General features: G+C 31.4%; 11 non-coding genes across 11 annotated transcripts; all 11 read right to left on the bottom strand.

Moving 5' to 3' along the window:
- Positions 1 to 675: 675 nt before the first annotated feature.
- TRNAT-AGU (transfer RNA threonine (anticodon AGU)) lies at positions 676 to 749 on the bottom strand. Its single transcript has one exon. It is a non-coding gene; the product is annotated as a tRNA-Thr (tRNA).
- Positions 750 to 1,176: 427 nt separating this feature from the next.
- Positions 1,177 to 1,249, bottom strand: TRNAT-CGU (transfer RNA threonine (anticodon CGU)). Its single transcript has one exon. It is a non-coding gene; the product is annotated as a tRNA-Thr (tRNA).
- A 1,448-nt stretch (positions 1,250 to 2,697) lies between these two features.
- Positions 2,698 to 2,771, bottom strand: TRNAT-AGU (transfer RNA threonine (anticodon AGU)). Its single transcript has one exon. It is a non-coding gene; the product is annotated as a tRNA-Thr (tRNA).
- Positions 2,772 to 3,198: 427 nt separating this feature from the next.
- On the bottom strand, positions 3,199 to 3,271 carry TRNAT-CGU (transfer RNA threonine (anticodon CGU)). The gene has a single exon. It is a non-coding gene; the product is annotated as a tRNA-Thr (tRNA).
- Positions 3,272 to 4,718: 1,447 nt separating this feature from the next.
- Positions 4,719 to 4,792, bottom strand: TRNAT-AGU (transfer RNA threonine (anticodon AGU)). Its single transcript has one exon. It is a non-coding gene; the product is annotated as a tRNA-Thr (tRNA).
- Positions 4,793 to 6,740: 1,948 nt separating this feature from the next.
- Positions 6,741 to 6,814, bottom strand: TRNAT-AGU (transfer RNA threonine (anticodon AGU)). The gene has a single exon. It is a non-coding gene; the product is annotated as a tRNA-Thr (tRNA).
- Positions 6,815 to 7,241: 427 nt separating this feature from the next.
- Positions 7,242 to 7,314, bottom strand: TRNAT-CGU (transfer RNA threonine (anticodon CGU)). The gene has a single exon. It is a non-coding gene; the product is annotated as a tRNA-Thr (tRNA).
- A 1,448-nt stretch (positions 7,315 to 8,762) lies between these two features.
- On the bottom strand, positions 8,763 to 8,836 carry TRNAT-AGU (transfer RNA threonine (anticodon AGU)). Its single transcript has one exon. It is a non-coding gene; the product is annotated as a tRNA-Thr (tRNA).
- Positions 8,837 to 9,263: 427 nt separating this feature from the next.
- On the bottom strand, positions 9,264 to 9,336 carry TRNAT-CGU (transfer RNA threonine (anticodon CGU)). The gene has a single exon. It is a non-coding gene; the product is annotated as a tRNA-Thr (tRNA).
- A 1,448-nt stretch (positions 9,337 to 10,784) lies between these two features.
- TRNAT-AGU (transfer RNA threonine (anticodon AGU)) lies at positions 10,785 to 10,858 on the bottom strand. Its single transcript has one exon. It is a non-coding gene; the product is annotated as a tRNA-Thr (tRNA).
- A 426-nt stretch (positions 10,859 to 11,284) lies between these two features.
- On the bottom strand, positions 11,285 to 11,357 carry TRNAT-CGU (transfer RNA threonine (anticodon CGU)). Its single transcript has one exon. It is a non-coding gene; the product is annotated as a tRNA-Thr (tRNA).
- Positions 11,358 to 12,155: the final 798 nt, after the last annotated feature.

Genomic DNA, 12,155 nt, shown 5'->3' with positions numbered 1-12,155 from the left:
TTTCCCCTATTCATTTATGGTATTACTTTCGAATTCTGCAAAACACCAAGTGTTTGTTTCATTTGGAGATCAAGCATTCTAAAGTCAACAGAACACTACTCTTGTTTTTAAGCTTTATTGAACGTTTACTTGAAGAAATTGAATTTTAAAAGTTTGGACTAAATCTAAATTGTTGCTGGAATTTAAACACAGGACATCCTAGTTATGAGACAGGAGCTTTAACCACTAAACAACAGCACCTACTTATCTTACAAATATTGAATAACTGACTTAGTGGAGATGACTTGTCCTCAGTGCCTTTTGTGGAGTCTTCTTTATCTGTGGTGAAACGTTGAACAAAAAAGGATTCCCCATCACTTAACAAGAATACCTACATTTTAGTTAACAAGTACTTATAAAAGTAGATTACATTTTTGAGTGGTTTACAAATCATAATTGTAGAGGAATACATCAGTTGTCTTCACCTCTAAGGTTTTAGTTCATATATACCTTGCTATTTGATTTACTCTTCATTTTACATTCAAAGTTTTGCTTCTGTTACCATGAAAATTCTCTGAATTTTATTTAATATTAAGATGAACTGTCTATTAGTAAGATTACTCAGATTTTTCATTTTTTAATTGTATCAGAGAGTATCTAAGGAAACTGATCTGTAATTTAAGAATAAAAGTATCAAGGTGCTGCTGAGATTTGAACTCAGGATCTCCTTTTTACTAGACAGGCGCTTTAACCAGCTAAGCCACAGAACCTGCTTGACAAACCTTACTGGAATAGTTAGCTGAATGGAGTGAAATTGAAATCATTTTTTTTTTCATTTTCTTTTCTAAGTTCCCACAACTCTCTTCTGAAACACCATAGGTGAGAACACTAAATTTATTTAAAAATTCTTCCTTAAGAGGTGGCTTACCGTTCTTTTAGAATATTGAATTATGTCTTGTGAGTGAAATGCATTACAAAAATTCAACTCTAAATTGAATTTTCTTCTATTTCCTCTTTGTTATAATTCTCTTTTCCCTTATTCATTCATTGCATTGCTTTGAAATTCTGCAAAATACCAAGTGCTTTTTTCATTATGAGATGAAGCATTCTAAAGTGAACAGGACACTACTCTTGTTTTGAAACTGTATTTAATATTTACTTGAAAAAATTCAATTCTATAAGTTTGGAGCAAAACTGAGGTGCTGCTGAGATTTGAACTGAGGATTTCCAGTTTACGAGACAGGCGCTTTAACCACTAAGCCACAGCACCTCTTACTCTTAAAATGATTGAATAACTGACTTAGTTGCCATTATTGCTTTTCAATACCTTCTGTGGAGTCTTTTTTTATCTGTGTTATTACGTTAAACATAAAAGAATTCCCCATCACTTAAGAAGAGTACCTAAGATTTAGTTAAAAAGTATTCATAAAAGTAGACTACATTTTTCAGTGGCTCACAAATTATTATTGTAGAGGATTCTATCACTTTTCTTCTTCAACTCTAGCACTTTATTTTATATTTATCTTCCTCTTTGATATACCCTTCATTTTACATTCACAGTCTTGCTTCTGTCATCTCGAAAATACTTGGAATTTTATTTAGTATTAAGATGAACTGTTCAATAGTAAGTTACTCACATTTTTCATTTTAACATTATATCAAAGGATCATCTAATGAAAATAATCTGTTATTTAACTATGAAAAAGAGCACGGTGTTGTGGAGATTTGAACTCAGGATCTCCTGTTTATTAGACGGGCAGTCAAAGCAACTAAGCCAGAGAACTTTCATGACAAAGTTTACTGCAATTGCTAGTAGAATGGAGTGCAGTAGAAATCAGTTTTTTTAAATTTTCTTTTCTAAGTTGATACAACTCTGTTGTCAAACTCTATAGGTGAGAAAATCTAATTTATTTAAGAATACTTCCTTAATGAGTGACTTACCCTACTTATAGAAGATTGAATTATGTGTTGTGAGTAAAATGCATTGGTTAAATTGAACTCTTAATTTATTTGTCGTCTCTTTCCTTTTCTTTCACATTCTCTTTTCCCCTATTCATTTATGGTATTACTTTCGAATTCTGCAAAACACCAAGTGTTTGTTTCATTTGGAGATCAAGCATTCAAAAGTCAACAGAACACTACTCTTGTTTTTAAGCTTTATTGAACGTTTACTTGAAGAAATTGAATTTTAAAAGTTTGGTCTAAATCTAAATTGTTGCTGGAATTTAAACACAGGGCATCCTAGTTATGAGACAGGAGCTTTGACCACTAAACAACAGCACCTACTTATCTTACAAATATTGAATAACTGACTTAGTGGAGATGACTTGTCCTCAGTGCCTTTAGTGCAGTCTTCTTTATCTGTGGTGAAACGTTGAACAAAAAAGGATTCCCCATCACTTAACAAGAATACCTACATTTTAGTTAACAAGTACTTATAAAAGTAGATTACATTTTTGAGTGGTTTACAAATAATAATTGTAGAGGAATACATCAGTTGTCTTCAACTCTAAGCTTTTAGTTCATATATACCTTGCTATTTGATTTACTCTTCATTTTACATTCAAAGTTTTGCTTCTGTTACCATGAAAATTCTCTGAATTTTATTTAATATTAAGATGAACTGTCTATTAGTAAGATGACTCAGATTTTTCATTTTTTAATTGTATCAGAGAGTATCTAAGGAAACTGATCTGTAATTTAAGAATAAAAATATCAAGGTGCTGCTGAGATTTGAACACAGGATCTCCTGTTTACTAGACAAGCGCTTTAACCAGCTAAGCCACAGCACCTGCTTGACAAACCTCACTGGAATAGTTAGCTGAATGGAGTGAAATAGAAATCATTTTTTTTTTCATTTTCTTTTCTAAGTTCCCACAACTCTCTTCTGAAACACTATAGGTGAGAACACTAAATTTATTTAAAAATTCTTCCTTAAGAGGTGGCTTACCGTTCTTTTAGAATATTGAATTATGTCTTGTGAGTGAAATGCATTACAAAAATTCAACTCTAAATTGAATTTTCTTCTCTTTCCTCTTTGTTATAATTCTCATTTCCCTTACTCATTCATTGCATTGCTTTGAAATTCTGCAAAATACCAAGTGCTTTTTTCATTATGAGATGAAGCATTCTAAAGTGAACAGGACACTACTCTTGTTTTGAAACTGTATTTAATATTTACTTGAAAAAATTCAATTTTATAAGTTTGGAGCAAAACTGAGGTGCTGCTGAGATTTGAACTCAGGATTTTCGGTTTACGAGACAGGCACTATAACCACTAAGCCACAGCACCTCTTACTCTTAAAATGATTGAATAACTGACTTAGTTGCCATTATTGCTTTTCAATACCTTCTGTGGAGCCTTTTTTTTCTGTGTTATTACGTTAAACATAAAAGAATTCCCCATCACTTAAGAAGAGTACCTAAGATTTAGTTAAAAAGTATTCATAAAAGTAGACTACATTTTTCAGTGGCTCACAAATTATTATTGTAGAGGATTGTATCACTTTTCTTCTTCAACTCTAGCACTTTATTTTATATTGATCTTCCTCTTTGATATACCCTTCATTTTACATTCACAGTCTTGCTTCTGTCATCTCGAAAATACTCGGAATTTTATTTAGAATTAAGATGAACTGTTCAATAGTAAGTTACTCACATTTTTCATTTTAACATTATATCAAAGGATCATCTAATGAAAATAATCTGTTATTTAACTATGAAAAAGTGCACAGTCTTGTGGAGATTTGAACTCAGGATGTCCTGTTTATTAGACGGGCAGTCAAAGCAACTAAGCCAGAGAACTTTCTTGACAAAGTTTACTGCAATTGCTAGTAGAATGGAGTGCAGTAGAAATCTGTTTTTTTAAATTTTCTTTTCTAAGTTGATACAACTCTGTTGTCAAACTCTATAGGTGAGAAAATCACATTTATTTAAGAATACTTCCTTAATGAGTGACTTACCCTACTTATAGAAGATTGAATTATGTGTTGTGAGTAAAATGCATTGGTTAAATTGAACTCTTAATTTATTTGTCGTCTCTTTCCTTTTCTTTCACATTCCCTTTTCCCCTATTCATTTATGGTATTACTTTCGAATTCTGCAAAACACCAAGTGTTTGTTTCATTTGGAGATCAAGCATTCTAAAGTCAGCAGAACACTGCTCTTGTTTTTAAGCTTTATTGAACGTTTACTTGAAGAAATTGAATTTTAAAAGTTTGGTCTAAATCTAAATTGTTGCTGGAATTTAAACACAGGGCATCCTAGTTATGAGACAGGAGCTTTGACCACTAAACAACAGCACCTACTTATCTTACAAATATTGAATAACTGACTTAGTGGAGATGACTTGTCCTCAGTGCCTTTAGTGCAGTCTTCTTTATCTGTGCTGAAACGTTGAACAAAAAAGGATTCCCCATCACTTAACAAGAATACCTACATTTTAGTTAACAAGTACTTATAAAAGTAGATTACATTTTTGAGTGGTTTACAAATCATAATTGTAGAGGAATACATCAGTTGTCTTCACCTCTAAGGTTTTAGTTCATATATACCTTGCTATTTGATTTACTCTTCATTTTACATTCAAAGTTTTGCTTCTGTTACCGTGAAAATTCTCTGAATTTTATTTAATATTAAGATGAACTGTCTATTAGTAAGATTACTCAGATTTTTCATTTTTTAATTGTATCAGAGAGTATCTAAGGAAACTGATCTGTAATTTAAGAATAAAAATATCAAGGTGCTGCTGAGATTTGAACTCAGGATCTCCTGTTTACTAGACAGGTGCTTTAACCAGCTAAGCCACAGCACCTGCTTGACAAACTTTACTGGAATAGTTAGCTGAATGGAGTGAAATAGAAATCATTTTTTTTTTCATTTTCTTTTCTAAGTTCCCACAACTCTCTTCTGAAACACCATAGGTGAGAACACTAAATTTATTTAAAAATTCTTCCTTAAGAGGTGGCTTACCGTTCTTTTAGAATATTGAATTATGTCTTGTGAGTGAAATGCATTACAAAAATTCAACTCTAAATTGAATTTTCTTCTATTTCCTCTTTGTTATAATTCTCATTTCCCTTATTCATTCATTGCATTGCTTTGAAATTCTGCAAAATACCAAGTGCTTTTTTCATTATGAGATGAAGCATTCTAAAGTGAACAGGACACTACTCTTGTTTTGAAACTGTATTTAATATTTACTTGAAAAAATTCAATTCTATAAGTTTGGAGCAAAACTGAGGTGCTGCTGAGATTTGAACTGAGGATTTCCATTTTACGAGACAGGCGCTTTAACCACTACGCCACAGCACCACTTACTCTTAAAATGATTGAATAACTGACTTAGTTGCCATTATTGCTTTTCAATACCTTCTGTGGAGTCTTTTTTTATCTGTGTTATTACGTTAAACATAAAAGAATTCCCCATCACTTAAGAAGAGTACCTAAGATTTAGTTAAAAAGTATTCATAAAAGTAGACTACATTTTTCAGTGGCTCACAAATTATTATTGTAGAGGATTGTATCACTTTTCTTCTTCAACTCTAGCACTTTATTTTATATTTATCTTCCTCTTTGATATACCCTTCATTTTACATTCACAGTCTTGCTTCTGTCATCTCGAAAATACTTGGAATTTTATTTAGTATTAATATGAACTGTTCAATAGTAAGTTACTCACATTTTTCATTTTAACATTATATCAAAGGATCATCTAATGAAAATAATCTGTTATTTAACTATGAAAAAGAGCACGGTGTTGTGGAGATTTGAACTCAGGATCTCCTGTTTATTAGACGGGAATTCAAAGCAACTAAGCCAGAGAACTTTCATGACAAAGTTTACTGCAATTGCTAGTAGAATGGAGTGCAGTAGAAATCAGTTTTTTTTAATTTTCTTTTCTAAGTTGATACAACTCTGTTGTCAAACTCTATAGGTGAGAAAATCTAATTTATTTAAGAATACTTCCTTAATGAGTGACTTACCCTACTTATAGAAGATTGAATTATGTGTTGTGAGTAAAATGCATTGGTTAAATTGAACTCTTAATTTATTTGTCGTCTCTTTCCTTTTCTTTCACATTCTCTTTTCCCCTATTCATTTATGGTATTACTTTCGAATTCTGCAAAACACCAAGTGTTTGTTTCATTTGGAGATCAAGCATTCTAAAGTCAACAGAATACTACTCTTGTTTTTAAGCTTTATTGAACGTTTACTTGAAGAAATTGAATTTTAAAAGTTTGGTCTAAATCTAAATTGTTGCTGGAATTTAAACACAGGGCATCCTAGTTATGAGACAGGAGCTTTGACCACTAAACAACAGCACCTACTTATCTTACAAATATTGAATAACTGACTTAGTGGAGATGACTTGTCCTCAGTGCCTTTAGTGCAGTCTTCTTTATCTGTGCTGAAACGTTGAACAAAAAAGGATTCCCCATCACTTAACAAGAATACCTACATTTTAGTTAACAAGTACTTATAAAAGTAGATTACATTTTTGAGTGGTTTACAAATAATAATTGTAGAGGAATACATCAGTTGTCTTCACCTCTAAGGTTTTAGTTCATATATACCTTGCTATTTGATTTACTCTTCATTTTACATTCAAAGTTTTGCTTCTGTTACCATGACAATTCTCTGAATTTTATTTAATATTAAGATGAACTGTCTATTAGTAAGATGACTCAGATTTTTCATTTTTTAATTGTATCAGAGAGAATCTAAGGAAACTGATCTGTAATTTAAGAATAAAAATATCAAGGTGTTGCTGAGATTTGAACTCAGGATCTCCTGTTTACTAGACAGGCGCTTTAACCAGCTAAGCCACAACACGTACGTGACAAACCTCACTGGAATAGTTAGCTGAATGGAGTGAAAAATAAATCATTTTTTTTTTCATTTTCTTTTCTAAGTTCCCACAACTCTCTTCTGAAACACTATAGGTGAGAACACTAAATTTATTTAAAAATTCTTCCTTAAGAGGTGGCTTACCGTTCTTTTAGAATATTGAATTATGTCTTGTGAGTGAAATGCATTACAAAAATTCAACTCTAAATTGAATTTTCTTCTCTTTCCTCTTTGTTATAATTCTCATTTCCCTTATTCATTCATTGCATTGCTTTGAAATTCTGCAAAATACCAAGTGCTTTTTTCATTATGAGATGAAGCATTCTAAAGTGAACAGGACACTACTCTTGTTTTGAAACTCTATTTAATATTTACTTGAAAAAATTCAATTCTATAAGTTTGGAGCAAAACTGAAGTGCTGCTGAGATTTAAACTCAGGATTTCCTGTTTACGAGACAGGCACTTTAACCACTAAGCCACAGCACCTCTTACTCTTAAAATGATTGAATAACTGACTTAGTTATCATTATTGCTTTTCAATACCTTCTGTGGAGTCTTTTTTTATCTGTGTTATTACGTTAAACATAAAAGAATTCCCCATCACTTAAGAAGAGTACCTAAGATTTAGTTAAAAAGTATTCATAAAAGTAGACTACATTTTTCAGTGGCTCACAAAATATTATTGTAGAGGATTGTATCACTTTTCTTCTTCAACTCCAGCACTTTATTTTATATTTATCTTCCTCTTTGATATACCCTTCATTTTACATTCACAGTCTTGCTTCTGTCATCTCGAAAATACTCGGAATGTTATTCAGTATTAAGATGAACTGTTCAATAGTAAGTTACTCAAATTTTTCATTTTAACATTATATCAAAGGATCATCTAATGAAAATAATCTGTTATATAACTTTTCAAAAGAGCACAGTGTTGTGGAGATTTGAACTCAGGATCTCCTGTTTATTAGGCGGGCAGTCAAAGCAACTAAGCCAGAGAACTTTCATGACAAAGTTTGCTGCAATTGCTAGTAGAATGGAGTGCAGTAGAAATCTGTTTTTTTTAATTTTCTTTTCTAAGTTGATACAACTCTGTTGTCAAACTCTATAGGTGAGAAAATCAAATTTATTTAAGAATACTTCCTTAATGAGTGACTTACCCTACTTATAGAAGATTGAATTATGTGTTGTGAGTAAAATACATTGGTTAAATTGAACTCTTAATTTATTTGTCGTCTCTTTCCTTTTCTTTGACATTCTCTTTTCCCCTATTCATTTATGGTATTACTTTCGAATTTTGCAAAACACCAAGTGTTTGTTTCATTTGGAGATCAAGCATTCAAAAGTCAACAGAACACTACTCTTGTTTTTAAGCTTTATTGAACGTTTACTTGAAGAAATTGAATTTTAAAAGTTTGGTCTAAATCTAAATTGTTGCTGGAATTTAAACATAGGACATCCTAGTTATGAGACAGGAGCTTTGACCACTAAACAACAGCACCTACTTATCTTACAAATATTGAATAACTGACTTAGTGGAGATGACTTGTCCTCAGTGCCTTTAGTGCAGACTTCTTTATCTGTGCTGAAACGTTGAACAAAAAAGGATTCCCCATCACTTAACAAGAATACCTACATTTTAGTTAACAAGTACTTATAAAAGTAGCTTAGATTTTTGAGTGGTTTACAAATCATAATTGTAGAACAATACATCAGTTGTCTTCAACTCTAAGGTTTTAGTTCATATATACCTTGCTATTTGATTTACTCTTCATTTTACATTCAAAGTTTTGCTTCTGTTACCATGAAAATTCTCTGAATTTTATTCAATATTAAGATGAACTGTCTATTAGTAAGATGACTCAGATTTTTCATTTTTTAATTGTATCAGAGAGTATCTAAGGAAACTGATCTGTAATTTAAGAATAAAAATATCAAGGTGCTGCTGAGATTTGAACTCAGGATCTCCTGTTTACTAGACAGGTGCTTTAACCATCTAAGCCACAGCACCTGCTTGACAAACCTCACTGGAATAGTTAGCTGAATGGAGTGAAATAGAAATCATTTTTTTTTTCATTTTCTTTTCTAAGTTCCCACAACTCTCTTCTGAAACACTACAGGTGAGAACACTAAATTTATTTAAAAATTCTTCCTTAAGAGGTGGCTTACCGTTCTTTTAGAATATTGAATTATGTCTTGTGAGTGAAATGCATTACAAAAATTCAACTCTAAATTGAATTTTCTTCTCTTTCCTCTTTGTTATAATTCTCATTTCCCTTATTCATTCATTGCATTGCTTTGAAATTCTGCAAAATACCAAGTGCTTTTTTCATTATGAGATGAAGCATTCTAAAGTGAACAGGACACTACTCTTGTTTTGAAACTCTATTTAATATTTACTTGAAAAAATTCAATTCTATAAGTTTGGAGCAAAACTGAGGTGCTGCTGAGATTTGAACTGAGGATTTCCTGTTTACGAGACAGGCGCTTTAACCACTAAGCCACAGCACCTCTTACTCTTAAAATGATTGAATCACTGACTTAGTTGCCATTATTGCTTTTCAATACCTTCTGTGGAGTCTTTTTTTATCTGTGTTATTACGTTAAACATAAAAGAATTCCCCATCACTTAAGAAGAGTACCTAAGATTTAGTTAAAAAGTATTCATAAAAGTAGACTACATTTTTCAGTGGCTCACAAATTATTATTGTAGAGGATTGTATCACTTTTCTTCTTCAACTCTAGCACTTTATTTTATATTTATCTTCCTCTTTGATATACCCTTCATTTTACATTCACAGTCTTGCTTCTGTCATCTCGAAAATACTCGGAATTTTATTTAGTATTAAGATGAACTGTTCAATAGTAAGTTACTCAAATGTTTCATTTTAACATTATATCAAAGGATCATCTAATGAAAATAATCTGTTATTTAACTATGAAAAAGAGCACGGTGTTGTGGAGATTTGAACTCAGGATCTCCTGTTTATTAGACGGGCAGTAAAAGCAACTAAGCCAGAGAACTTTCATGACAAAGTTTACTGCAATTGCTAGTAGAATGGAGTGCAGTAGAAATCTGTTTTTTTTTATTTTCTTTTCTAAGTTGATACAACTCTGTTGTCAAACTCTATAGGTGAGAAGATCAAATTTATTTAAGAATACTTCCTTAATGAGTGACTTACCCTACTTATAGAAGATTGAATTATGTGTTGTGAGTAAAATGCATTGGTTAAATTGAACTCTTAATTTATTTGTCGTCTCTTTCCTTTTCTTTGACATTCTATTTTCCCCTATTCATTTATGGTATTACTTTCGAATTCTGCAAAACACCAAGTGTTTGTTTCATTTGGAGATCAAGCATTCTAAAGTCAACAGAACACTACTCTTGTTTTTAAACTTTATTGAACGTTTACTTGAAGAAATTGAATTTTAAAAGTTTGTACTAAATCTAAATCGTTGCTGGAATTTAAACACAGGACATCCTAGTTATGAGACAGGAGCTTTGACCACTAAACAACAGCAGCTACTTATCTTACAAATATTGAATAACTGAGTTAGTGGAGATGACTTGTCCTCAGTGCCTTTAGTGGAGTCTTCTTTATCTGTGGTGAAACGTTGAACAAAAAAGGATTCCCCATCACTTAACAAGAATACCTACATTTTAGTTAACAAGTACTTATAAAAGTAGATTACATTTTTGAGTGGTTTACAAATAATAATTGTAGAGGAATACATCAGTTGCCTTCACCTCTAAGGTTTTAGTTCATATATACCTTGCTATTTGATTTACTCTTCATTTTACATTCAAAGTTTTGCTTCTGTTACCATGAAAATTCTCTGAATTTTATTTAACATTAAGATGAACTGTATATTAGTAAGATGACTCAGATTTTTCATTTTTTAATTGTATCAGAGAGTATCTAAGGAAACTGATCTGTAATTTAAGAATAAAAATATCAAGGTGCTGCTGAGATTTGAACTCAGGATCTCCTGTTTACTAGACAGGTACTTTAACCAGCTAAGCCACAGCACCTGCTTGACAAATGTCACTGGAATAGTTAGCTGAATGGAGTGAAATAGAAATCACTTTTTTTTCATTTTCTTTTCGAAGTTCCCACAACCCTCTTCTTAAACACTATAGGTGAGAACACTAAATGTAATTAAAAATTATTCCTTAAGAGGTGGGTTACCGTTCTTTTAGAATATTGAATTATGTCTTGTGAGTGAAATGCATTACAAAAATTCAACTCTAAATTGAATTTTCTTCTCTTTCCTCTTTGTTATAATTCTCATTTCCCTTATTCATTCATTGCATTGCTTTGAAATTCTGCAAAATACCAAGTGCTTTTTTCATTATGAGATGAAGAATTCTAAAGTGAACAGGACACTACTCTTGTTTTGAAACTGTATTTAATATTTACTTGAAAAAATTCAATTCTATAAGTTTGGAGCAAAACTGAGGTGCTGCTGAGATTTGAACTCAGGATTTCCTGTTTACGAGACAGGCGCTTTAACCACTAAGCCACAGCACCTCTTACTCTTAAAATGATTGAATAACTGACTTAGTTGCCATTATTGCTTTTCAATACCTTCTGTGGAGTCTTTTTTTATCTGTGTTATTACTTTAAACATAAAATAATTCCCCATCACTTAAGAAGAGTACCTAAGATTTAGTTAAAAAGTATTCATAAAAGTAGATTACATTTTTCAGTGGCTCACAAATTATTATTGTAGAGGATTGTATCACTTTTCTTCTTCAACTCTAGCACTTTATTTTATATTTATCTTCCTCTTTGATATACCCTTCATTTTACATTCACAGTCTTGCTTCTGTCATCTCGAAAATACTCGGAATTTTATTTAGTATTAAGATGAACTGTTCAATAGTAAGTTACTCAAATGTTTCATTTTAACATTATATCAAAGGATCATCTAATGAAAATAATCTGTTATTTAACTTTGAAAAAGAGCACAGTGTTGTGGAGGTTTGAACTCAGGATCTCCTGTTTATTAGACGGGCAGTAAAAGCAACTAAGCCAGAGAACTTTCATGACAAAGTTTACTGCAATTGCTAGTAGAATGGAGTGCAGTAGAAATCTGTTTTTTTTTATTTTCTTTTCTAAGTTGATACAACTCTGTTGTCAAACTCTATAGGTGAGAAGATCAAATTTATTTAAGAATACTTCCTTAATGAGTGACTTACCCTACTTATAGAAGATTGAAATATGTGTTGTGAGTAAAATGTATTGGTTAAATTGAACTCTTAATTTAATTGTCGTCTCTTTCCTTTTCTTTGACATTCTCTTTTCCCCTATTCATTTATGGTATTA

This window comes from Pleurodeles waltl, chromosome 8 (genome assembly GCF_031143425.1).
Source record: "Pleurodeles waltl isolate 20211129_DDA chromosome 8, aPleWal1.hap1.20221129, whole genome shotgun sequence".
Taxonomy (NCBI): domain Eukaryota; kingdom Metazoa; phylum Chordata; class Amphibia; order Caudata; family Salamandridae; genus Pleurodeles; species Pleurodeles waltl.
The sequence above is the reverse complement of the archived record's forward strand: the minus strand, read 5'-3'. Positions and strand labels throughout refer to the sequence as shown.